At 39.0% G+C, this 27,481-nt stretch overlaps 1 long non-coding RNA gene across 3 annotated transcripts in view; it reads right to left on the reverse strand.

Annotated features, from left to right (window-relative positions):
• The window catches only part of LOC125638970 (uncharacterized), a 172,512-nt gene that overhangs the window by 21,260 nt on the left and 123,771 nt on the right, over positions 1 to 27,481 (reverse strand). Inside the window, exons 4-5 of one of the 3 annotated variants that reach the window (XR_012668747.1) lie at positions 26,034 to 26,391; positions 23,719 to 24,945 (exon numbers count right to left, since the gene is read on the reverse strand). The exons of 1 other annotated variant lie outside the window; for it this stretch is intronic. This is a non-coding gene — a long non-coding RNA (uncharacterized LOC125638970). Of the gene's footprint in view, positions 1 to 23,718; positions 24,946 to 25,927; positions 26,392 to 27,481 lie in introns of those variants that run through there. One more of the 3 variants, XR_007357333.1, reaches the window with a different exon arrangement.

A 27,481-nucleotide genomic window follows, 5' to 3' on the forward strand; every position in this document is an offset into this window, starting at 1 on the left:
CGGGGTGCGGTAGTGATGGCAGTCCCCCCTAGAATTGCATGCAGCTCAGGGTAGAAGCGGCATGTCTGGGGCTCTGTCCCGGAGTGTTCATTTGATTCTTTGGTTTTCTGGTATGCTTGTCTGAGCTCCTTAAGTTTCACGCAGCACTGTGTTGCGTCCCTGCTGTAGCCTCTGTCCCTCATGGCCTCGGAGATTTTTTGAAATGTTTTGGCATTTCATCTTTTGGAATGTAGTTCTGATAGCACGGATTCATCTCCACATACAGCGACCAGATCCAGTACCTCTCGTTCGGTCCATGCTGGAGCTCTTTTTCGATTCTGGGACTGCATGGTCACCTGTGCTGATGAGCTCATCTGCCCAAACAGGAAATGAGATTCAAAAGTTCCTGGGGCTTTTCCTGTACACCTGGCCAGTGCATCTGAGTTTGGAGTGCTGTCCAGAGCGGTCACAATGGTGCACTGTGGGATAGCTCCCGGAGGCCAATACCTTCAAATTGCATTCACACTAACCCTAATTCGAAATGGCGATGTCAATTTCAGCGCTAATCCCTTCGTTGGGGAGGAGTATAGAAATCGGTTTTAAGAGCCCTTTATGTAAAAAAAAAAATGGCTTTGTTCTGTGGACGGGGGCAGGGTTAATTCGATTTAATGCTGCTAAATCCAACATAAATTCGTAGTGTAGACCAGCCCTTATTTAAAGCAAAAGGTTGGAACTGCATTCCTACATTGCTTGTCAAATAGTTATTTACTTTCTTAGAACAAGATTGTGACCTCTCTAACATGGCTGTATAGAGAAATAAAGAGGCATAGGGTGCCCCTTTACTCTTCTGCACAGTCTGTCTCAATCAGTGGCTTGTGACAAGGACTCAACAGATCTGCTATTTCCCCATCCACCCAGATGGGTGGAGACAGGCAGTTAAAGCACAGAGCCTTGACTCTGCTCATTCAAATGTACCAGCCAGCACGGAGGGGGAAGCAGTCTGCCTCTGGTATGTATACTGATTCTTACAGCAAGGGGAGAACCAGGGAAGGAACTCTAACATTCACAAACTCTTCCCATGGCTGCTCCTAAGATGGCACAGTTATGTGTCTCACCTTACTCAGAGTGAAATGGTAAGTTCCAGTCTTGACCACAGGAAGTTAAGCTGGGGAGGAATAGGGAAATCTGTTCTAGATAAAGGATTGTTGAAAGTTATGGCTGTACTTGGACACCTGGTAACATGTTTAAAGCGATAATCATCAATAAAGTCAACAATGAATTGACACAGACAGGGGTTAGTTTGCTTTTATGTACATACTTTTTTATTTTATACTCAGATCTGCAATGCACTTCTGTTCTTCTCTAAGGGGGTTTATTTTAATTTTTATCTCTGCTAGAGCCACAAAGGAGAGGAAATAGTACACATGAATATTGATTTAAAAAAATACATATGTGCAGCAATCGTTGGCTAATGTTCCATATTGAATCATAGGGAAGATTTCAATGACTGTGCCATATTGTTAAACCAGTTCCTTACCCTGCAGTTTCTTTTTAAAGATAATCAGGGAAAGAAAAGGTTTGCTTTGTTTCTATTTGGTAAATATTTTAAGTTGCAGTGTCCACAACATATTTATTTCTTTAATTGCTTTTCCTCGACATTCCCATGCAATGACATTTAATAGTTCCAATCAGTGCTGTCCAAGATTCAGAATCTTCCAGCTGTGGCAAATCAAAAGGAGCATCTGTAATGTTTTTGGTTTTCAAAGTTGTACCAATATAAAAATCTCAATTCCATCTTCATTTTATGCCTATAAATCTACACAATTCCCTATGTATAAATTAGTGATAAGTTACCACAGCTTCTCCTCCTTTATTATTGTCTTCTGACTCTTCTTGTACTCTTTTTATTCCTCGTCATTCATATTTAATAGATAGACTTTTTGTTTCGCTCTTTTATAACAGTTTTCAGTTTTTGTATTTAATATCACAAAGACCATGTCATTTTCCTGATGTCCAGCTTCTTAACAGCTCATCCTTCTTCTGTAAAGTATTTCTTTACATGTAAGTTGTGAGATGTGATGTGTGATTAGTTGCTGCTGTACTTTTTCATCAGTGATGGAAATTTGTGTTATAGGATGGTTAAAATTCATTGAAACTGGGGGCGGGCAGCGGGGGGGAGGGGTCGTGGAAGGGAGCAGCGAGGGTGTAACCACTGTCCTTCATTTTAAGATAGTTGTAAAAAGCCATTAAAATTATTTACGGAACCAGGTAGATGAAACAATAGGGGCTCCAACCAAAACACAGGCACATATGAAGCCACTTTTGAACTATGTGGTAGAGGGGTTTTGCTGGTAATGTATTAATAGAGGTGGTGAGGGGGGTGAGAGAGAGAGAGAAAAGCAGAAGAAACACCACAGGAGCTAAAACCACTATTCCAGAGGATACGTATCCATGCTGATGACGGGTTCTGCTCGATAACGATCCAAAACAGAGTGGACCGATGCATGTTCATTTTCATAGAATCATAGACTCTATCAGGATTGGAAGGGACCTCAGGAGGTCATCTAGTCCAACCACCTGCTCAAAGCAGGACCAATCCCCAATTTTTGCCCCAGATCCCTAAATGGCCCCCTCAAGGATTGAGCTCACAACCCTGGGTTTAGCAGGCCAATGCTCAAACCACTGAGCTATCCCTCCCCCTTCATCATCTGAGTAAGATGCCACCAATAGAACATTGATTTTTTTTTTTTTTTGGTGGTTTGGGTTCTGTAGTTTCTGCATCTGAGTGTTGCTCTTTTAAGACTTCTGAGAGCATGCTCCACAGTTCATCACTTTCAGATTTTGGACAGCACTTCAGATTCTTAAACCTTCAGTTGAGTGCTGTAGCTATTTTTAGAAATCTCACATTGGTACCTTTGCATTTCGTCAAATCTGCAGTGACAGTGTTCGTAAATCAAACAACATGCTGGGTCATCATCCAAGACTGCTATAACATGAAATATATGGCAGAATGTGGGTAAAACAGAACAGGGGACATACAATTCTCCCCCAAGGAGTTCAGTCATACATTTAATTAACACACAATTTTTTGAAAAAAACATCATCAGCATGGAAGCATGTCCTCTGGAATGGTGGCTGAAGTATGACAAGGCATATGAATGTTTAGCATATCTGGCACGTAAATACCTTGCTATGCCAGCTACAAAAGTGCCATGCAAATCCCTGTTCTCACTTTCAGGTGACATTGTAAATAAGAAGCAGGCAGCAGTATCTCCCGTAAATGTAAACAAACTTGTTTGTCTTAGCGATTGGCTAAACAAGAAGTAGGACTAAGTGGACTTGTAGGCTCTAAAGTTTTACATTGTTTTGTTTTTGAGTGCAGTTATGTAACAAAAAAAAATCTACATTTGTAAGTTACACTTTCACAATAGAGATTGCACTACAGTACTTGTATGAGGTACGTTGAAAAATACTATTTCTTTTATCATTCTTAGAGTGCAAATATTTGTAATAAAAATAATATAAAGTGAGCACTGTACATTTTGTATACTGTGTTGTAATAGAAATCAATAGATTTGAAAATGTAGAAAAAATCCAAAAATATTTAATACATTTCAATTGGTATTCTGTTGTTTCATTGTGATTAATTTTTTTAATCACAGTTAATTTTTTTGAGTTAATTGGGTGAGTTAACTGTGATTAATTGACAGCTCTAATCAAAACCATTGAGAAATGCATGAAGCAAATAGCTTATGCTAGCAATCAGAACCTTCATTTGTTCCAGTGGAATGAAACATGGGCAAACAGCTGAAACTGAAATCAAATATGGTCCTGGATGTATGGGGGTATGCAAAGAAAAAAAGGTGTAAAACATGGTCAGGCCAACCCCTAATGTGGAAATCAGAAATTCATGATGGTGGCAACTGGATCATTATGCCTAATTATGGGGCTTCCTCCACTGTTTTTCTACCTTTGTTTCTGATGGTCTCCATAGGATTGTAAGTATGCATAAAGCAGAAAACAATTGCTGTACTTATTCTCATACTGATTTTTCTACAATTGCAATCACTGCTTGTTGGTATAATAAGTCTTTATGTCTCTTTGTATGTGATTCATCAATCTCACTCTCTGTAATAAATTTGACATAGCCACCTGAGCAAAGAACCTGTGGTTAGTAACTTGTGCAATTTGCAGCCAAATTAATCAAAAAGCTACAGGATTGAATGGTGGCTGACAAAGGCTTGAAACTGTGACCAAAGAAACTGCCTCCTGTTGTTTGATTCCTCCTTTGTTCAAGGGAACAGGGTTTTTGTACGTTGCTTATAAATAAACAGGAATGCATCAAAGACGATGCCTGACTTTATCATCAATTTCTTCTCTTCATGGAAACAACCCACAGGATCCCAAATTTTGGCTAATCACTGGGGCAAATCCTCCACCTACCGTGTTATCTTTTGCACCACTAAGGGAAGAAGGGATGGGAAAAACTAAACACGTATATAGAGGAGGCTGGCAACATTGAAATCGACAGCCATTATGCAGAGGCCAGAATCATCAAACATGCAGACTACACACACACACACACACAAACAAAGCAGCAGAAGGTAGGAAACATTTTCACATCCACCCACTCACCCACCAAAGAAAGGCATGTTACCACATTGGTATGTCATGTCATTACTTTCATGAAACTACTTCAATACTGTCCATATGCAAGACTAGGTTGGCTTGTGATTTACTGTACAACATGCTAGCATGTGAATAATGGAGGATGAATCAGCCACCAGGAAGCCTTCAGCATAGGCAACTCTGGTCTAACTTTTTTTAAGCAGTCAGGGGAATGATCAAGTATTAACTCTCTGTGAGGCCTGCAAGAGCATGTATAATCTTACAGAAAATAGTGAAACTACTATTATGGACAGTTTCTCCTGTATGATCCAGTGTCTTTAAACTGCTCGGACGCTAACCTTTCCATAGTTTAGGTTGTAACTAGCTGTCCATTATAAGCTCAATATTGGTCAGGCAAAAGAACAAACTTGTGAACTCTACCAGTGACAGGGTGGACAGTGGACACTTTTCAAAGGTATGGTAGGGTTTTACACAGTTCATCAGAATCATACATTCAGAGCAAAGACTCCACTGTCTCTCCAGCACTCGTGCATGAGCACACACTCCTGTCTTCACTGACATCCCTCTATCACCAACATAATGCTGCTTGTCTTCCTCTCTGCTGTGGCCATTTTAATTCCTTCATGGCTTTCTACATAGCCTTGGAGTTTAGGAACCACACTTTCTGGTGTCTTGGCTTACATGCTTTTCCATACAGGTGATGCTGCAACTCCCAGGGTTCCTTGATAAACCTCCAAACCAAATTCCTTTGTGTCCCAAGTTACTAAGGGCTTCCAAAATCAAAGCACTGGGACTCAATACTGAGTCTTTACTGAATGCTATACAACTACCAACTTTATTGAATGCTATACAGCAGGAGCACTTTCAGTTCTAACTAAACTGCTAAAGGACTTGCCCTGCCTGCACTGGGTTCAATGTATGATCTGCGACAGATTATTTAGAAGTAGTTTTCTCTTTTGGTTGTTTCAAATCTTTGCCAGGAAGAGGAAGATTTTTCTCAGATATCATACTTGTATCTCTGGAGGAGACATTTGTTAATTTAGCCATTTCTGAGAAATCTCTGGACTTAATATATTTCCTGTTGCAAAAATCCCCTTTATTTAAAGAGGTCTTCAGTAGAAGAAAGCAGCGAAAGTTGTAAAAGAAACATATCTACAAAAACAATGTCTGAACTATATGCTGCATCTCCCCTACTTTTTCCTTCCCATACACACAGACATGTTTCTTCTCATTCATCTCTTGATTATTTAAACCATTTCCAAATTCAGTTCATCTCTTGGCACACCATGCTGTTTTTCCATCATTTTGTTCCCCCAGACACATACATTTACATAGCAAACATTTCTTATGCCGCTATTTTATTATAAATTGTCCTAGTCTTTGTCTGAAATTTTCAGAGCCAGCTTTCTACTTAATCTGTTATTTCTGGACTTTAGGCACTGTAATTAATCTGTGATATGGAACTGTGTCAAAAATACTTTCTGAAAACAGTGCTGCCATTAGAAAAATTGCAATTGTGTTCAGCAAGATTTCTTAATTCAATCTTCAAGGTTACAGTATCTTCAATATCAATCAATAACCATTTGATTGCTGAATGAAGATTAAAGTGATTTACCTTCACTGATGCACATTGCAAAAACAGTCTAGTTTTTGGTATGTTTCAAGTGACTGAACTGCCAAACCCAAATGTTTATGGGTGCGTTGGGTAACTAGCCAGAAATATGTCATTCTTTATTAAATGGGCAGATGGATTTCCATACTCACATACAGTATCTCTGCTTTTGACATAGATGATAGGGGGCTTTGGATCAACTGCGGCCTGTCCCAATCTAACACTGATTTGAGATCTACCTCCATTTTTAAAAAGGCAAGTGATGTAACCTAGTGTAGCTGAAAATCTGCCCCATTGCAGTCAATGGAACTCCACATGAAGATCTTACCTAATATATACTAGAGTTAACTGAAAAGAAAAAGATCTTTGTGTGAACATTTCTCCCCACTTTTCTTTCTGAAATACATGTTGATGGAAATTTTATTATCCCCTCTAGTGTATGTTATTATTACAAAGGTTAAACAATGTCAGAGAATTCAAACAGCTCATACATTGCAGATTCCCATAAAAAACTATTACCAGTCCAGCATGAACCCCCTGGACTAATATGTGTAGGTGTTAAAATGGCCATTAACTTTAGGTATAAGAAATTACCTGCCTCTAATGGGTATTATGTAAGTGAAATATTTGAAGGGCTTAACCTTCAAGTCCTTATTGAGACAAATAGACAATGACTTTTTTTGTCTGAGTTATGACTACGGGATTGGGTCTAAATTCAGTATGCAAATTATTAATCCAACTGAAACAGACTTTACTAGTGGTATCAGAAGGATAAAATCAATGTAATCTACTTGCCCCCAATCTGTTAACTGTAATGGAAGAAGGACTAGATTTTGAGCAGGGGGTTGGACTAGATGACCTCCTGAGGTCCCTTCTACCCTAAACTTCTACGATTCTTCTATAGTTCTACAGGAACAGATTGCTAGCATGCCCAAATTGTGTTCAAAGAGAACTTTCTGGAACATTACACAAGGCACTGTATTCCTTGAAATAATGGAAATTTGGTGATGAAAACAAGAGAGCATGAAAAATAAAATAAGTAAAGACAGTCAGAAATGGTGATAGGAAAACAGTAGCACTCGAAGAAAACATGAGCATTCAGGATTGGATTTTACAAAAAAGTTAACAGCCTTTTTAAGAAAATGAGGAGAACATAACTACCATTGCTCCTTTAGAGATGGGAAGTAGGAAACAGAATGAAGTGAAATAAAATACAGTAGCAAAATCCTCTTATGAAGTGCTAATTGACTAGCAAAGGAATGTGATTCACTGAGAGTAATAATTGCTTAACATGTAATCTAGAGGCATATGTGTGGGGTTTTAGCAAGCAAAGTAATCATCACACAGCAGAGAAAAACTGAGAGTTAGCATTCAGGTGGTTTGCTTCATACCATGTTTGAACTGTAGAGCAAACAGATTAAAAAAAAAGAAAGAAAGAAAAAAACAGCTTTTGAGAAACATTGACAGAAAGGTAGAAAGAAACTGTGAGAACTCAAGCCTATCAGTTTTCAAGAAAGTGTTTCAAGTGATTCCCGGTTGGCCACTCTATTACGAGAAATTGTTAATCATGGATTTCTGCTGGAAAAGCCACGAGTGAACAGATTGTACTTGCCAACTGACCCTTAACTGCCATCTGACCAAATCCATCAGTAGTCTTTGCAACAGAATATGTGTGAAATCTTAGCCCTATTGAAGTGAATCGCAAAATTTCGATTGACCTCTATGGTACCAAGATTTCATCCTATATGTTTTTCATGGACATATTTTTAATGCAATTTGTAATACATGTTATTAGCTCTTAACATAAATTCTAGATGTCTTTGCCATACATTAAAATAGAGTCACATTTTAAAAAATACAATGTAATAGCAACTACCTCTGAACCCAAACCCATAAAATAACTGATGAGAGAGAGAGTCAAAATCAAATCAAGATTTCCTCCCCTCAGATACTAGCCATATTGTTCCCCTCTCAATAAAAGTACAGGTAAATAGATGAATTTTGGAACATTCTCTTAGGACAAAAATCTGGGCTGTTTCAGACCGTGGCAGGGGAATAGGTTCCAAAGCCAAGTAGTTATCATGCATAATGCCTTGCTAGTAGCTCCATATATTTTGTGAAAAGGTGGCTCTGGTGTCCACAACTGTGGAAGAGTAGACAGTGACTTTAAGTAGCAGGTCCCAATCAATTTAGGGTTTGATGGGTGAAACCAACATCTTAAATTCAATCCCAAAGCCAACATGTAGAATTTGCCATATTGGATCAGACCCATGGTCTGTCTAGTCCAGTGACCTATCTCTGACTGTGGCCTGCACCATACACTAAAGGAAAGTACAAGAAAACATGTAATGGAATAAGTGGCTCACATGGAAAGCATCTTACTAACTGTCGTTCACTTACTGGGTGGCACATTAAGCCCTGAATCATGAGGGTTTAGATCCTTTATACACTATCCTATCTAATGTAGCAATGGTTATGCCCATTTTCCATATGTATGTCTAAATCTTGTTTGAATCCAGCTTAGCTTAGCTGTTGGACTCATTGCTATCTTGTAGTAAAGAGTTTCATAGGTAATTGTGAATTGTGTAAAAAGTATTTCTTTTTAATCTGTTTTAAATTTGTTGTCTTTGTTTCTTTGTTGTTCCCTTGTTTTTGTGTTATGAAAAAAGTTTCCAACTGACTGCTTCTATTCTATTTATTATTTTATATACCTCTCTCCATTTCCTTCTTATTCATACATAAAAGGTTGATATAAGGAGGAGGGAGAAAAATTGTTCTTCTTAACCTCCGAGGATAGGACAAGAAGCAATGGGTTTAAACTGCTGCAACTGCGATTTAGGTTGGACATTAGGAAAAATTTCCTAACTGTCAGAGTGTTTAAACACTGGAATAAATTGCCTAGGGAGGTTGTGGAATCTTCATCATTGGGGATTTTTAAGAGCAGGTTGGACAAACACCTGTCAGAGATGGTCTAGATAATACTTAGTCCTGCCTTGAGTGCAGGGGACGGGACTAGATGACCTCTCAAGGTCCCTTCCAGTTCTATGATTCTATATCTTCTGTAAACTACAATCTTTTCAATATCTCTTCACACATCAGTTTTTCTATGCTTGTGATCATTTTCTTTGCCTATGTTTGTCCCCCTTCTGTTTCTGTTCTCTCTGCAAACCAGAGCTAGCAGACCAGAAATGAACTTAGTGTTATAGATGTATGTGTACCATTGATTTATATAATGGAGTTAGAATATTTTCAGTTATTTTCTCTTCTTTTCCATTCTTCATACATTCTAAACTTGTGTTTGCTTTATGATCACAGCTGTGTAGTGAGTAAATATTTTCATCAAGCTAAGCATAATGATACCCTGGTCTTTTTCCTCAGTGGTTAAAGTTAATTTAGAATCAAGGAGTATGTCTTGAAAGATGGGAGAGATTCCAAAGGACTGGAAAAGGCTAAACATAGTGCCAATATGTATAAAGGGAAATAAGGACAACCCGAAGAACTACAGACTAGTCAGCTTAACTCCAGTACCTGGAAAGATAATGGAGCAAATAATTAAGAATCAATTTGCAAACACCTAGAAGAAAATAAGGTGATAAGTAACAGTTAGCATGGATTTGTCAAGAACAAATCATGTCAAAACAACCTAATAGCTTTCTTTGACAAGTCTTGTGGATGGGGATAAGCAGTAGATGTGGTATATCTTGACTTTAGTAAGGCTTTTGATACTGTCTCACATGACCTTCTCATAAACAAACTAAGGAAATACAATCTAGATGGAGCTACTATAAGGTGGGTTCATAACTGGTTGGAAAACCATTCCTAGAGTGTAGTTATCAGTGGTTCACAGTCAAGCTGGAAGGAGTCCCTCAGGGATCAGTTCTGGGTCTGGTTCTGTTCAATATCTTCATCAATGATTTAGATAATGGCATAGAGAGTACACTTATAAAGTTTGTGGGCAATACCAAGCTGGGAGGGGTTGCAAATTATTTGAAGGATATGATTAATATTCAAAATGACCTGGACAAACTGGAGAAATGGTCTCAAGTAAATAGAATAAAATTAAATAAAGAGAAATACAAAGTACTCCATTTAGGAAGGAACAATCAGTTGCACACATACAAAATGGAAAATGACTGCCTAGGAAGGAGTACTGTAGAAAGGGATCTGGGGGTCATAGTGGATCAATAGCTAAATATGAGTCAACAGTCTAACACTCTTGCAAAAAAACCCAAAACATTATTCTGGGACATATTAGCAAGAGTGTTGTAAGCAAAGCACAAGAAGTAATTTTTCTGCTCTACTCCATGCAGATTAGACCTCAGCTGGAGTATTGTGTCCAGTTCTGGGTGCCACATTTATGGAAAGATGTAGACAAACTGGATAAAGTCCAGAGAGAGGAACAAAAATTAGTAAAGGTCTAGAAAACATGGCCTTTGAGAAAGATTGAAGAAATTGGGTTTGTTTAGTCTGGAGAAGAGAAAACTGCAAGGCGACATGATAACAGCTTTCAAATACATAAAAGGTTGTTACAAGAAGCAGGGAGAAAAATGTTCTTGTTAACCTCTGAAGACAGGACAAGAAGCAATGGGCTTAAACTGAAGCAAGGGCAGTTTAGGTTGACATTAGGAAAAGCTTTGTAACTGTCAGGGTAGTTAAGCACTGGAATAAATTGCCTCCTAGGCTTAGTTGATCCATCCACAAAATGGTTCACCCAGGAAGCAAGCTGCCTTCATCTCTCAGGTGAAACCAGGCTTCCCTCATCAAAGAAGCAGCATAGCTCTGCCATCCTTCCTGATCAGCCCTCGAATGGGTGAGGTTTCCCCCTTTCAGCTCCCTTCTCTGTGCCTGACACTGCCTACAAGTATAGTGGGGTGGTGTCAACGGGGTCCACAGGCTCTCCTTAACCCTCTCATTGCCAGTGGGGAGTCTGAGGCTCCTTTACCCCCTCATAGCCAGTGTGGGGCAGAGGGGCCCCATCCCAGAGCAGTACAGATTATTCTTTCCAGTTAGCATTGCCTTCCATTTGGCAATACTGGATTTCATCTGCCATTGTGCTACTCTCTTGCATCATTTTGTTAGGCCCCTGTGAACTTCCTCAGTCTTTTATAGTCTTGAGCAACTGCTAAAAATGTATAAAATGTTACTACCTCACAGTGTTCACTCCCTTTTCCAGATAATAAATATATTAGAAAATAGCATTTTTAATATGAATCTTTTGGATATGTACACAGAGTAGAAGAAAGTCATTGCTTCAAAAAAGCTTACTACTAGCACTGAAGATAAGGTTTCTTATTTCATTATCTTTGGTGGCCAAAAAACAGCTGACCTATTTAAATCTAACATATGTTCTGGGACTTTGCTGGACCACAGTCATCCAGAATATATAGTCCTCTCTCTACGCTGCAGGAAGTCCCAAAAGTCATGTGATTTAATGTCAGCAGATCATCAAGAGGTTGCCAGAGGCATTGAAACCTTAAAATGGATTTCAGCAAAGGCAGATCTGTGTGTTTTGGGAAGGAGGAGGAGTTATCCTGACCTTAATGAACCTAATAAAAGGCTTATATTTAGTCCTCAGTTTTGGCTGGTTCTTATTTTTTTCTGAACCAGTGTGCTTACCCGTACGTAATATATAGGTTAGAAAGATAGTTAAATCAAGGCAGATAAATTATGATAAGCCTTTAGAAAAGTAAGTGTTTATCATTTAAACCAATGAATTAAAGAGAGTCAAAAAGTTAAGTGTGTGGAACATTATATTATGGATGATGAATACATGAATAAAAAATGAAGGACAAGGCAGTTTGTTCCAGCAGAGTCTACATGTTGAGGTAATTCCATCAGCAATGGAAAAGATAGCTAGTATAGGTTTATAATGCAGAAGAGGTGCATAGTTGAAAGATCAATGTATTAAGAGCTAAATAACATTAATTAAAAACCTTTTCTGAACGAAAAGAACCGCTAATGTGATTTTTGATTTAGAACATCTAAGAGTATTTGAACAGTATGCTTTTTCTCTTTTCTTGGGTCCAACAAAACCTAAGGTAAAGACAAATACTACCAAAAAATAGAGAGGATGAATAAGAAGAATATAGCCAGATAGAAAAAAAAGACTTGAAACATTTTAATAGATGAAACAGACAGTTCAATGCAGATAAGTGCAGAATAATGATGACTTTGATGGGTCTTTATCACACAAGGCCATGTTAATCATAAATTATAAGCTATAAAAAGGAATTCTATAGTCAAGACAAGCTTGTTTGTATCATTAATGATTGATGAGCAGATTACACAAAAAAACAACAAATCTCAATATGTAGAATAATGACAACTTTGATAAGTCTATTACACAAGCCTCCATCGGTCATAAAATATGTAGAAGTAAAAAGACAAAGATTTTTAAAAAATTCCACCAGACATGCCTTTGTGCAATTAAAATTTAGGGCTTCCAATTCCAATAGGCTTAAAATTTTCTTTTAAGTGACAGATTAAAATTGTTGCAAACTAAGGGGCTTGTCACCATAATAAAGAATATAATAATTTCTTTCAGTGTATGTTTAGCTAAAAGAGAACTATTCCAACATTTTGTGCCCGAGAACCCCTTTCAAAGGACATAAAGGACCGTTGGAAAAACTACCATATAAGAACTTATTTATATGAAGAAAATTTCACTTTCCATGGTGTGTTTTTCTGCTGAGTCAGCTGTTTGTGACAGTGTCACTCTGAGAGTCCAGCTATGGTTCAACAATAGTTCTTTCCCTTTTGGACAGGTCTGTGTATTTAACTACAGCATGTGAGGAGTTCATGTAGGGGCAAATCCTCTGCCCAACACCAAGCTGGACTGGATGCGGAGAGGGAGACCAATGGGGAAAGTGGGCAAGGAATCCTGCCACTACCACTGAGGCTGTAGGGTAACATTAGAATGGGCCCATGGGATTATGCCCTCCTAATGAGTAGACTGGCCAATGGTCCTAGTGCTTCTCCTCCATTGTTTAGGTCAGAAGGAGAGCACAAGGATCACATAGATGAAGATTCTCCAACTCCATACTTTTTGCATGCCCCTGTGCCACTCTAACCCTTCCCTGCATGTACCCCCACAATGAGCTATGCTCTGTGCCATGTCTGTAGTGCTCACCCTCTGAAAGGCCTCAACAAATCCTACTGCCACTTGTGCAGTGGAAATGTACTGGTTACGTTTAAAGAGGGCCCTCCACACTCGCAGGGAGTGGGGAACAAAATATGCCTCATAATAGACATGTTGCATTAATTCAACTAGAAACTAATAGCTAGTTCATGTACTCTTACATGTGTAATCTTTCCTCTCCTATGAGACATTAGTGACAGGATTGCAGTGGACATTAACCCCTTCTAGATGTCTAGTCATGTATGTACCATAGATAGAGCTGGCAACATTTTCCCCTTATTATTGTTTTTTGACATAAAATTGGGTTTTTGATTAAACACATTATTTCAGGGAAAGTGTCTGCTTTTTGTGAAAAAATGCCACTTTTCACTGAAGAAATAGAAACCGGAAAACTAAACTTTTCAGGCAAAACCCCCAAATATTCAATTTTTGGTCTTTCTTTCTTTCTTTTTCTTTCTTTCTTTCTTTCTTTCTTTCTTTCTTTCTTTCTTTCTTTTAAAACATTTTTGTTTTGTTGAAATTTTCTGCCGGTGGAGGGAAATAACATTTCCTGATCAGTTCTAACAATGAGTTTGAAGATTTCTGGCAGAGGGCCCATGGACACTAGAACCTGGGGGTTCCCAATAAGCATTCCGCCTACTACCCCCAACCACCGCACTCCACTCAGGGCCCCCAGATCCTTTGTCTTTTCTCCGAGTGGCCATAAAACCTTTTCCTTCTGCTGACATATCACCAACCAGAACAGAAGCCAGAATCAGTCCTTGCTAGATTTATCACACTGCCCTGTGCTGGACTATGAGTATTCAGCAGTTTAATCACACATTGTGCATTAGTGATAGTTGAACTTCTTTCATGTGATTCAAACCTATTCAAACATCATGTATTTAAAAGTTTGTAGCCCTTGTTTTTAAATGTATTACAGAAATTTTTGGATGGCTGAAGTTAAAAGAGACTATAGTATTAAGAGCTAGGATACCATACAAGTCAAGCCTTGCCTGTTTTCCTCCACATAGTAATTGGTGATAGCACTGACACTAGTAACAATTGGCTATGTGGCAGGTGCACATTTGTTTTTATAGTTTACGATGACCTTTCAGACATTTCTTTTTTAGAACAACTCTGTACTGATTTGAAGCAGTACGCATCAGAATAACACAGAAATTGCAAAATGTACATGTATCAACTTGCCAAACTAAAGGCCTACAATATTATTGACTTAGAAGGTGAAGTGATCAAACTTTCTAGTGATTAACAGTGCTATAGAGTTCAGCATTTAAATTTCTCATAGGGCAATTTCCTGTGGGTAAGCAGATCGCTCCTCTGAGTCTACTGATTGTACCTTCTTACCGTGGACCTCTCAGTGCTTGGTTTCAGTGCCATGGATCATAGTGTAAATAGTTGGTCGTATGGCCCGAAAAAAAAGGGTCTTGCTCAATTCCATGTTCTATTTCAGTAGTATATTTTTAGTTTTTTGGTTCTGATGAATTTCCCAGTGTCGTATAGAGTTGCGTATTTTCATACTGGTTTCATAAGTTTTCAACTATGTTCCGTGTCTTGCTTGATTAGCTACACTTCCTCCCTGCTCAGGACCCATGCACCTTTCACATTTATACATGGGACTTGCTTGATATTTTTATGGAACTCAGTGCACCTGATGGTGTATTTGGCAATGTATGTGCTTTCAGTTAAACCCTGTTACAAATACCTGTTGGTACTCATTATAAAATGCCATTTTTTTGCAACACAGCAGAAACTCTCACAAGGAAATCAACACTTTTCTTCAAATGACGGAGTTCACATGAGTCCATGTTCACAATGGAAGGCACCATTCAGTATTGATGAGTAAACATGTCACTGATAAGTGGTTTAAAAGTGCATTATAGTTTTACAGTAGTGGTTCTCAAATGTGTGTATTGGTGACCCCTTTCAAATCGCAAGCCTCTGAATGCGAACCCCCTCTTATAAATTAAAAACACTTTGTTATATATTTAACACCATTATAAATGCTGGATGCAAAGCGGGGTTTGAGGTGGAGGCTGACAGCTCGCAACCCCCAGCAAACCTCATGACCCCTTGAGGGGTCCCGACCACCAGTTTGATAACCCCTGTTTTATAGACACTGACAATGCTGTGAAGTGGTTTTGATTCCACAAAAACAACACCACAGTGGCTGATATTTGGGTCCCATTGTATTTGACTCCCAAGAAAGGGCAATTTGAGGTAAGCAGAATGGACCCAGGACACTAGCAGTCTTCTGCAAACCTATGGTTTCTAAGTGCTTTACAAGACTTCTACACCTGTTGTGATGTAAGCTCTCTGCTACCTTCTACCTATATCAGATCTGAACCTTAATAATAATGCTCCACTGTCACTATAGAAATTTTCACCGTATTTTTCATTCCCTTTTTCTCTCATCATTATGTTATTTCCTATCTTTCCTAGTGAGTTCCCTTGGTCTTTTTTTTTGTCTTTCTGCTTCTGAAGAACCCACAAAATCAATTATGTCATGAATGCAGGCACTAAAAAGATCCAGCGTTAAAGATCACGATGCGTTTGAAGAACAGTTTGGGGGCTGTTGGCTCATTAATGCATATTTCTGAAAGACTTTAAAACAGACATTTACATGTTAGGCCATAATAGCTCTATTGGTTCCATTAAAATGTATTATGTGCAACTTTGGTAATTTCTTTCAAAAAAGAATATCAAAAGAGTTTTTAAAAATGCACTACGGCAACTCCTATATACTGCCAGGAACATTTAAAATGTATTTTTATTAGGAAAAAAGTAAGTGATATACTGCTCATGAGAGGTGTTGGACACTCTGAAGATGGAATACTCCATCCACAGAACAAAGGGCAGCAAAGTTAGAAGCAGTAGCGTTTGCTCCACTACTAATGTGGAGGGAGCATTTCTTGATGTGAGAAGGTAATTTAGTTACCACTTCTCTGCTGTTGATATTTCAAGGGAAGTTCAGAGGTCACCAAACAGCCATGAGATTCTAATGACTTTCAGTCACTACTAAACCTGGGCCAGATTTGAACTAGTAACCTGTATGTGAAAGGTTATCTTATTACCAGTTCCCTGACACGTCAAGTGTAACACATCTGTTATGCTTTTGATCTAATACCCTACAAAATCAAAGGGTATGACAACATAAAAACTATGTTCAAATGAAGATTTAAAAGATCTGCCAGTATGAAAATACAAGCTGGAGGTGCAGTTCTGCTCTCAGAAGTGACTTGAAAAAAACTTGTATTGTGAGGTTGCTTGCCTATTGTATCAAGAATTTTTTAATTCCTTTTCTTTATTTTGAGGCAAGCAGGAGATTTAGAAAAGGAGACTAAGCTATAAAGAGCAAAATCATATGATGCTGTGGTCCGATACCTGTATTGCCTGATACCATCTACTGTCTAATAAATCATGTAGCAAAAGTGTTTTTTTTTGTTTGTTTTTTTTGTTTGTTTGTTTGTTTTTTTAAATCTCTGGATTTATCCCTGTCCATTACTCAAACCGGCCAACTCTAAGTTTGGGTAGGATCCCTACTGCCAATTTTTAGAAAGTAAGAATTCAAATGTTTTCACATTTTCCGCACTGACTGCACCACAGAGTATTATCATAATAAAAGTACCTCCTGAGCATATCCTGATTACTTGAATCCTGCCACCTCAAGGGAAAATTACTTCAGAGAATTAACCATTTGCTCATTTTTCTTTTTAAAAGACTTCAGCAACTTGAAGCTGACAACTCTTACTGAAGTTCTTTGACACAAACAATAATGATAGAAAATAAACATGAGCCCCTGTAGAAGAGTATGTAAACATGGCATCAACATTGGCGTTACTCACTTCCACTCTTTAGTCATAGCTGCCCGGTCTTTTTTCATCATCTGCAGATATACAGAGTATACTTTTTTGACCGCACAATTGATTTTGCATGTAATGTTACACATCTTAAATATTTTGCAGGCTTCCCTCCAAGAGCTCATTTGCAACAGTTTAACACAAAAACAAGATTTAGAAAACAGGGCTCACACATCTAATTGAAACTTTTAATTAGTCTTATATTATTTTGAGACTGTCTCAAGGCTCTATAATTGAGCCCTTTACAGTTATACAAACAAATAGAAGACCTGTGAGATCGTGAAATCCTTGATAGTTTACTAATGAAATCAGCCTGGAAACCTCTTCATTGAATATTGTAATTTGATTGCCATCATATTCTGATTGGACCCTTGTTTTGCATTCGAATGAACACACATTATTTGAAATGCAAAACAGGGAGTTATCAGGGGTATTTCACTAGAACCAACAAGATTAAAATGAAAAACGTCTAATGTTCTGTTTTATAAAAATATTCAAAACTGAAAGTGGAATACAGACACATTTGAATTAATTAGGAAGAGCTTATAGTAATTGGACATTAATTAATTAATTAATCCTAAATTACAAGAACTTCCTGTGACAGCATGTATTACATTCTCCTCAACAGTACTAAATGGATTCATTAAGAATATTGTTTTTACAGTGCATACCAAAATAGCTACCAATGACTTTTTTTATTCGTATTGACCTTGAGTATCCATTTATGATGAAGTAGAGCTATTGCAAGATAAGAAGCATGAATCTCAAGTCATTGTCTGTGTATTTCAGTGCTTAGAATTACTAATCACATTAGTTCTTTTCATCATGCGTTCTGAATAGGTACCTGGATAATGCTTCTCAACTATGATGAGTGAACAATATATGTAAAGTATCCCCCACAAAAATTTCCTGGTTTATTTATTTGGGTACCAGACATTTGGGCTTTTAACATATATATATATATATATATATCAGGTGGGATGAATTTCTTGTTTGCTTCCATGTAGCATGGCAAGTGTTTTAGGAGGTCTTATTTATGAAGGAATAAAAAAAAATGGGGGGGATTTAATTTCATCTGAAATTAAAACAAATCAAACATTTCTCTATTTCTCTCTGCTGTAATTTTTGCTTCACTCTGGACTATTTTGAAGGTAGTAAAATATACCCAAGCATTGCATCAATACCCATGCGTTTCTAACTTATTCAAGACGTTTATGATCAGGAGAACTACGCAACTAAGGTGATGTTAGCTGTGAAAATGAATAGTTATCTATCTGAATCACGCACAATCTCTACATCCATGCAGTTGTATTTAGCTCTATTTTTATTCTATTATTCTGGAAAGAAAACCTCTGTTGACAAGGAACTGTAATTCATTGAACGGATCCATGACCTTTTCATCTTTCCACTATGGTTCAGTTGCAGCCCTTCTCAAAAATGATAAAAACAAAACAGCAATAGTTATAAAAAGTTCCAGGTCCATTTATGTTAGGTCGGGTCTTGACAAGCTTGCTTTCAGCTCATTCCACATCAGAAAGCTTACATGAGGTAGAAGCCAGTTCTTGAGAATAGGTGCACTAAATGAGACTTCAGATTATGAACAAAGAAGCTAAAATATCTTGGACTTTCTTTTATAAAGAAGTGTTAATTACAGCATTAGTTTCTGTTGTTAAGATAATGATAATAAATGCAGAAGACAATTACACTCATAGTTCCTAGGGTAACAAGTAACCTAGGAATACAATGGACAGCTTTTAACTGGAATTAGAGCTATAGCATATTGCCAAGGTTGAGAACTCTAAGCAAAAAGGCCCTCGAACATAGGTGCTGGAATTAGGGGTACCTGGAGTGCGGCAGCATCCCTTGGCTTGAAGTGGTTTCCATCATATACTGTGAGTGGTTTACAGTTTGGTACAATGGCCTCAGCATCCCCACTATACAAATTGTTCCAGCACCCCTGCCCTCGAAGCTCCTGAGCTTTATTTGCCAGTAAAGCTTTCAACTCATTCTACATTACAAGCTTGAATGTGCCCATTAGGCTGAAACTGAAGAATAACCTGTGATTAAAAAATGGTACAAAGGAGTGTGACAGAGCTGCCAGGGCACTGAACCTTCACCTAGCACTGGAAGCAAAGAGGCGGCTAATACATAGCAGAGCATTCAGAAAACAAATACTGTGTTATGACTTTTTTCTGAACGTGAGGGATGTTTTCATTGATCAGCATTCTGTGAGACACACCTGGAGAAGCAGGCTGTGTTAGAACTATTAAGAAAGGAAAGGTTAAAAGGTATCACCTAGACAGAGATCTTTTTTTCTCCTCTGAAAATTTATGCCAGTGAATGAATGAGGTTTTTCTAGGGATTGTCTATATGGGAGGTAATGTGCTCCACAGGGGTGTGATTTCTAAAGCACAGTGACGTTGCACATTAATTGGTCTGCGTAGATCCTGCTGGGGCACACTAAAGATTCTCTAGTGTGCTTTAACATAGTACTGCTTCAAACAGCACTACATTACTTAGGGAGGTGGTGGAATCTCCTTCCTTTGAGGTTTTTAAGGTCAGGCTTGACAAAGCCCTGGCTGGGATGATTTAGTTGGGGATTGGTCCTGCTTTGAGCAGGGGGTTGGACTAGATGACCTCCTGAGGTCCCTTCCAACCCTGTTATTCTATGATTCTATGATTAAAGTGCACACAGTTTAAGAGCCCATAGTATGGTATATCTGACAATACCAATGACAGCTGGGTAGCGTAGGGGTGAAATTTCCAAACACCCTTAAGTGACTTAGATGGATAAGTCCCATTGGCTTTCCAGAGGATTGAGCTATTTAAGTTAGGGTGCTCCAGCCGTTAACCAGCCAGGGAATTGAACCCTGGTCTTCTATGCTCTAGGCCAGGGTGTTGTGTGACCACGGGTAGGTAACTTACCCACTCTATGCCTTAGTTCTGTGAAATGGGAGATAATAATACTTACCTACCCCAGTTTTATGAGGATAAATACATTACATATTATGGCATGCTCTAAGATCTACTGATGAAAAGCTCTACATAAGAAATAGGTACTATTCAATCACTTAGGACTAGATTCACAAAGGGACTCAGATGCCTAACAGTCTCTTTAGGCACTAAAGTCCACAATTTTGGTGCCACTAACATTCACAAAACCACCACTTAGCTGTCACCTAACTTTGTAGGTGCCTAAAGTCCCATAGACACCAACGTTTCCATCAGTAGGCATGCAAAAAGCTGCCCATTTCCTGACACCACAGCTAATGAGCTGCTCAGAGCCCTACCCCATGCTAAGTCCCAGCAGGATTCTCAAACTAGATGTTCCCTGCCTATTTTGCCTGCAGAGCCCAACCTGGAAGGTTTGCCCAGAAAAGACATAAAGGAAGTATTTGTAATAGTGTGTCCAGAATGAGTGCTGGATGAACCTCAAAGTTTCTAATGTTTGAGATCAGCCTAGATAAGAACTTAAACTTGGGGATATTTATCCAGAATTCTGGGGTCCATAAAAGTGAACTGGGAGGTCTTATGTGAAGAGGCTTTCTTGAGTAACTTCCTTACTTCCAGTCGGACCAGGAATATCTTGAGTGTAGCCTGTCATACTAGTATTATTTTAGTGCTTTGCCAGCTACTGCTATCGGAAAGCGGAACCATGAAAAGTGAAAATGCATGAGAAAAAAAAATGGGACAATGAATTGGACACAGTGACTATTATGCGTCTTTCTCCTGCAATTTATAAACTCAGTCTAAGTTAGAAGGCCACCCTTCCACCATTACTGCGGTCAGTCCTCTGTGTGTTGACTTATTCCTGGATGTTTCTGCATTATATGGGAGTGCCTACCGAGTAATGAAGTGCCCATCAATCACACTTTCATGTTAAATTATTTTTATATCCCAAACAGAAATCATGGTGATTTCTCAAAAGTGCTTGCTATATTGGAATTTGTCATTAAGCTCATGTGTTCAGAAATGCTTTTTTATATGTAGGGCTGTTCAAACTATTCAAGTACAGATAATATTTGTTTCATATTTACTACCTTTTGCGGGTTAGTAAATTGTCCAGGAACCAAACCAGATTCTATTAGAATGTATTTGTTGTTCAGAAGTATTTGCTAAATAGTTTTGATAAATAACTTTCAGATAATGGATGGTTCCCAAATAATTAACTTCTGCTATTTGCTGTTCATTATTCATGGTGTGTAGTTGCCTGGAGTATTATTTTTCTGCTCTGATTGGATGACTGCAGCTTTAAAAAAAATCTAAACTGAGGACAGAATAATAAATACAACACTCTGATAAGAATTCTTAGATAAGTAATAATTGGTGCTAAAATATGATTTTTATGGTATTCACAAACTATCATATATACCCAGTTATTGTGTGAGTACTCACAAATATGGCCCCCATAATCATAGTGAGTCAAGTTCAGTGCTTCACTTTTCAAAAATATTCTTGAATAATTGTTTTTACTAGTAAACCAGCTCTGGTTAACAGGTACAGTATGATCAATATATAATCAGTATAATAAATGTATGCAGAGTGTGAGATACTAGTGATCACTTCTGGCATAAAGGAAAATCTTTCAGAAGAGATGACATTTTCAGTGCTATATTTATTGCTTATCTAAACCAATCACATCCTTACTCCCAAGCTCCAGGGAAAGATCTTTACTTATGACTTGGCACAGTGTGAACTTAACAGATGGACATAAGTATCAGTAGCCAAAAGCCAGTACTCAATGTACATTTAGGGTGTTTGTTGATGAGAAGATTCCTAGATAGGAATTTCCAAACAGCTGTCAATCCTAAATCTATAAGCCTATGTTTAATATGATGTGTCATTGCTAATCCTGCTCTGAGAGACTTCCACTTACAAAAACACTAACTGCCCAGGCTGTAAGGAAAGGCTGTTTTTCTGTCTCTTTGAACGTTGTGGTGCATGCCGGGTATATGTTGCAGAAAATATTGGCTCTACAGACAATGCATCCTGGCTGTTATTTACTTCTCCCCATTGTGAATATAAATAATTCCACAGTATTTATTATAAACAACACTGAAAATTAAGGCTATGACACATTTTGAAGCCAGACCAAGTAGTGTGGTGTTATTTCACCACGAGTGCATGTATTTGTGCAGCAGACAAAGGCAATTTTAAATCTCATTGTCCATTGGGACCATTAAACTCCTTTGAACTGTTGCACCCAGAGATATAGGACTGCAATGTGAATCTAACATTCTGAACTTCAAGGTTCTGTTGAGAGCAGAGGCTGCTCAAGACAATCTGTTACTCTGGGCAAAACCTTGGTGGGCTTCCCCCTTCCTACTCCCTAAAACAGAGTTCTCAACCCGTGGGAAGGGGGAAATCAGATTTCTTGGAAGCAAGTACCAGATTGCAGTGCCACTCACTCACTCTGTCATAACTGGGGAATGGCCAACACAAATTTGAGTGAGTGGCATTGCAACCTGGCACACAGGATTGCTCTGCCACTCAGGTTTGATGTGGCTGCCCCAGCCATTCTAGGTAGCTGCCTAGCTTGTCTACAGCTAGCGAGACTCTCGTTTGAAAATACAACTGCTTCTAAAATATCTTTTTGTTTTGACAGCTGCGGGATCAACATGTGGAGCTGATTGAGTCTATCACTGCAGAGCAGAAATTTCTGGGTATTATCTCCATGCTCGTAGTTAATATTTGAACTGTGACCTTATAGTCCAGTGCAACACCACTATCACTAATACTAAAAGAACCCCCCCCCCCTTTCTCTCTCTCTCTCTCATTTGCAGTTCTGCTAAGCTCTTTTGTTTTGCTTGGCAGTTATGTTTATGTATGTGGGGGTAATACATAGTTTCTATAGTGGAAGAGCTTGTAATCAAATGATCATAGAAGACAATTGGGGCTCCAGAATCCTGGATTCTGTTCCTACTTCTGACTCTGATCTGTCATTTAATCTCTCTATGACCCAATTTTCTCATTCATAAAATAGCAATAATATTTATTGATCTTACACAGGGATTGTGAGGCTTAAATGAGATTTGTAAAGTGCTTCAAAATCTTCAAATGAAAGGTGTTATATTAGTACAAAATATTTAACAAGAATGAAAGTTGTGCTCATATTTTCATAGAACATGTTATTACATGTTTTCATCCATACTGTGGCAGTAGTAGGTAACCAAAGACCTCCCCTACTCACACTGGAGGAATGTTTGTCAAAATTAAAATTTTAAATGTAGAAAATCGTACAATTTACTAAACTTTCAGGATGACACAGTCTTTTTCTTAAGATTTCAGACAAGAGTTTAGAAAGTGCAGATGTCTATAAGGCTCAATGTGTATTTTATGCACTGAATTTGTATTAATAATGGTAAAAACAAAAGTGCCCATAAAACAGACATTCGAAGGAAAAAAGGTAGTCCCCAAAATGCCCTGTAGATTTTGTCAGTTATAGAAATTGCTAAGGGAGCTTTGAGTAATTATGACACTTTTATTATTCCTTTAACTTTCCCCAAAAATATTCCATGTGAAATACACATCTTTGTACATTTCTGCTTTTGCTGTGAATAAAAGAAAAGCCCATATTAGAGCCAGAGGGTGAAATCCTGGCCCCACTGAAGTTGTTGGGTAAAACTTCCATTGACTTCAGGAGCCAGGTTTTCTCTCGCACACAAATATATGTTTTGGAGTAGGATGAGAAACTAGCTAATTGTCAGCACTATTGGCATTTGGGTAGATGCCATGTTAAAGAATGACTGAAAGAGCTACTGGAATGGCACACTGGGATTACAGGCACAGGGGCCAGCCTAGTATCATTGAGGTCAAAGGGAAGTCAAAACCCCTGCAGCTGGAAATTGTGCAAGGCTCTAATAGCAGTATCAGGTGCAGTTAAAATTGGGGAGGGGTTACTTGAGGGAATCCTCAACCTTTCTGCTTGAGTACTGAAAACACAAGTCTGATAAAACTAGGTGCAGAACTAATAGATAGTGAGTGTACTTAGTAAGTGATATTTTAAATATAGTTTTAAAAATGAAATATCTCATCTTTAAAAATCCCATTAGGATAAATAATATCTTGTCTCACTGGGGATCATTTTGGGCACATTATATTGAAAACTACTTATTTTTCAGTCACTTAAAGGCGTCTATTTTATGTTGTGTGATGGAGAGCAGTTTCCTGTTCCAGCAGTCTCTTGAGTATGCAAGAAATAGAACATCCTGTTCCATCTTGCATATTGGCACGTCGTTTAACTGTTCTTGCTGATTCACATTTTTAAGCCTTGACAGTGACTTGCTCCGAACATAGCATAATGTCATACTCTGAAACCTGTCATAACTCTGTTTGGCAAGAAAGTTTAAACAGCACAATGCAGTTTCTATGTGCGTGTAGTCATTCATCCCTGTTTAATAAGCATGCAGATAAATCTATTCTATAAAACACAGCAGGCTAGGGGAAAAACACCCCATTAATCTCTCCGGCAACTTTGTATTAGAGAGAACAAAATTTCATTACAAACAAACTGCCAAACTGGAGCATGGTTCCTATTACTTTTTAGGTTTAGTGGAAGAGATGTCTTCTAGAAAACTGCCCTTTTACTCTCTGCAGGTCATGCATGCTGCTCACATATAGAGATGCAAAATAGGTCTCCTGTAGAAAAACTATTCAACAAGGGAACAATCTGTTCTGAGCTTATACTTCATGCGTCCTTCTCTGTTCACAACTTTTTCCATATTCACCTTGATCATTAAAGGACAGAAAAATAATTAATTATCTCTCTCTCTCTCTCTATATATATATATAGAGAGAGATATAATATAAACCCATTAATTTCCTCATTTTTTACCTTTTAAATATGTTTGCACTGATGCAGCCAGGAAACCAAGGGATCCATATTTTGGACACATCTTCTCCCCTTCCCCAATCACTGGTATCATTAGTTGCACAGGCCGCCACTCCGTGGGTGCTGGAGCACCCATGGGGAAAAAACGGTAGGTGCTGAGCACCCACCAGCAGCTCCCCCTATCAGCTACATCCCCCACCCCCTAGTGTTTGCCACCTGCCAGCAGGCCCAGCTGACCAGCGCCTCTCCCTCCCTCCCCACGCCTCCTGCCCACTGCGATCAGCTGTTTCACGGCATGCAGGAGGCTTTGGGAGGGAGGGGGAGGAGCGAGGGCATAGCACGCTGGGGGGGAAGGGGCAGAACGGGGTGGGAAGAGGAGGGGCAGGGTGGAGCAGGGGCGGGAAGAGGCAGGGCTGGCCCTTGGACAAAGGGGTGGAATGGGGGCGGGGCCTGGGGCAGAGACGGGGGTTGAGCACCCCCCAGCACATTGGAAAGTCTGCACCTGTAATTAGCTGAACAGGTCAGCTTCCACTGATCAACAATATGTTGAGTCAAGTGGCTGATCTAGTATTCATTTTCAGCCAGCAGCATTCTTAAAGTGCTTTGGCATTTTTCAGTGGAAGTGGGGCACTGGTGTGTTTACTGAGCCTAATGGCCTGCTAGGCATGGGTGAGAGCTTCTTAACGAGGCTTTGATCACTAATCCCTTTAGGATCTGTTAACCAGGGGGCAGGGCTACTCAGGGAGAACAGGGGTTTAAAAACCCATCTCTTAAGTGACCAGAAGAACTAGTGGACAGCAGCAGCAAACGGGAATTTTGTGAGATACACCTAACATTGTCTAACTTAGGCCAATAAACTCACCCCAACCCCCCTAACCCCAAAAAATAAAAAAGGCTGCAAAAGTAAAAATAATGCAGGCAGAAGTCCAGAAGCAGGATGAGGGCTATCTGGTTTATTGCACTGTATGAAGCATGTATGATTACCTGCTTTGTGGGTCAGTGGCGTATGCATGCACTTGGTGGAAGCAGCACATGGCCCTCAGAGACCAAGTACAGGCTCTTGAGGACAAAGTGGCTGAAGTGGAGGAGCTAAGGGAGACGGAGCAGCACATAAACAAGACTTTCCAGGACATAGTAGAGCAACTCTCCTCCTAGCCCCCTGAGTCTGACAGGTTCTGTGTCATTGCTTGATGCACTCTGTGCTGTTGAGGAGGATGAAAATCTCAGGGAAGGAGAACATCAAAATGGAGCGGAGGGAAACAATCCTATAGTTGGACTCGCCTTCCAGATGATGTCATGGTATCCTCTTGTACTGTGGATACCCCTCCAGTGGAAAAGACCCCTGTGATTAGGAAGAGACAGATAATAGTTATGGGGAATTTGATTATTAGAAATGTAGATAGCTGGGTTTATGATGACTGGGAGTACCACATGGTGAACTGCCCGTTAGGTGCGAATGTTGCAGACTTCTTGATACATCTACACAGACTTAGGGGCAGAGCTGGAGGTCATGATACATGCAGGTACCAGTGACTTAAGGAAAGGTAGGAAAGAGGTCCTGGAGGCCAAATTCAGGCTGCTAGATAAGAGATTAAAGTCAGAATCTCTATGGTAGCATTCACTGAAATGCTTGCAGTTCCACGCCAGGGCCAGCTAGATGGGCAGAACTGCAAGGTCTCAACATATGGATAAGACAATGGTGTTTTAGGAGGGTTTTAGGTTTATTAGAAGCTGGGAAATCTTTTGGGAATGGAGCTGCCTTTAGAGGAAGGATGGACTCCACCTAAACCAAAATGGAACCAGATAGCTGTCATGTAAAATTCAAAAGGTCGTAGCAGAGTTCTAAAACTAAAGGCTGGGGGAAAGTGCATAGGTGCAGAGGAGTACACTGTTCAGACAGAAATATCCCATGGGGAGGATCTATCAATGGGGATTCTCTATATCCTAATAAAGAGGAGAGGATAGAAGTTGATAAAGTACAGGTAGGAACTGGAGAGAAACTGTCAAATGAAAGAGTCCCGTTCAATTACATTATGTGAAGGCAGACAAATAAACATTAAGAAATGTTATAAGTGCTTGTATACACATGCTAGAAGTCTAAATACTAAGATGCGTGAAGTCCAGTGCCTGGTATTAAATGAGGATATTGATTTAATAGGCATCACAAAAAATTGGTGGAATGATGATAATCAATGGGAGCTGGTAATACCAAGGTACAAAATATATAGGAATGACAGAGTAGGTTGTGCTGGTGGGGGAGTGGTACTATATGTGAAAGGAAGCATGGAGTGAAATATAATAAAAATCTTAAATGAATCAAACTGTAACATAAAATCTCTATGGATAAAAAGTCCATGCTTGACTAATATGAGCATAACTAGAGCCGTCCCTAGGATATGGTGAATCAAGGTGATCACTCCGGGCCCTCGCGG

Source organism: Caretta caretta, chromosome 6 (genome assembly GCF_965140235.1).
Source record: "Caretta caretta isolate rCarCar2 chromosome 6, rCarCar1.hap1, whole genome shotgun sequence".
Classification (NCBI taxonomy): domain Eukaryota; kingdom Metazoa; phylum Chordata; order Testudines; family Cheloniidae; genus Caretta; species Caretta caretta.